The sequence below is a fragment of the Triticum dicoccoides genome, chromosome 2B (genome assembly GCF_002162155.2).
Source record: "Triticum dicoccoides isolate Atlit2015 ecotype Zavitan chromosome 2B, WEW_v2.0, whole genome shotgun sequence".
Lineage (NCBI taxonomy): Eukaryota > Viridiplantae > Streptophyta > Magnoliopsida > Poales > Poaceae > Triticum > Triticum dicoccoides.
In genome coordinates this window covers 757,456,548-757,457,174 of record NC_041383.1, presented here as the reverse complement: position 1 = coordinate 757,457,174, position 627 = coordinate 757,456,548, and positions in this window count along the sequence as shown.

Here is a 627-nt window from a genome sequence, read left to right as displayed (position 1 = left end):
CGCACCCTCGATTCCCCTACTCAACCGCCGCCGCCGACCCCCCGCACACCGCGCACCGTCTTATAAAAAAATTTAGTATCAAACAGCTTTTTAAATGCTACTGTCTTATAAAAAAAATATTACTGTTATTATTCAAACAAGTTTGAACATATTTAAACATAAATAAGTATCAAACAGCTTTTTAAATGCTAAAAAAAATTTGTGGAGCCTGGGAGTCGAACCCAGGACCTCCTGGTGTGAGAACTGGCTGCTGACTAGTCGAGCTAGTAGAGTGGGCTTGACATAGATAGGTTCTGGTACTACATAACCTTTTGGCTCGAGCTGAAATAAAAAAAAATACTAGTGGCGCACCACGGTGAGGTGCGCCATTAGTATGGACATGCTAATGGCGCACCACGGTGTGGTGCGCCATTAGTATTGTGGCCCCCCTTCGCCCGGTCCCCCCTTCGCCCGATCCCCCCTTCGCCCGATCCCCCTCGCCAGTTCTCTCCCCCTCGATCCACCGCCGCCGCCGCCGCTGCCCTCGCCCTCGCCCTCGCCCTCGCCCTCGCCCTCTCCCTCCCTCGCCCTCTCCTCGCCGCCCGGACGCCGCCCGGACGCCGCGCCGACGCCGCCTCGACCCCGCCC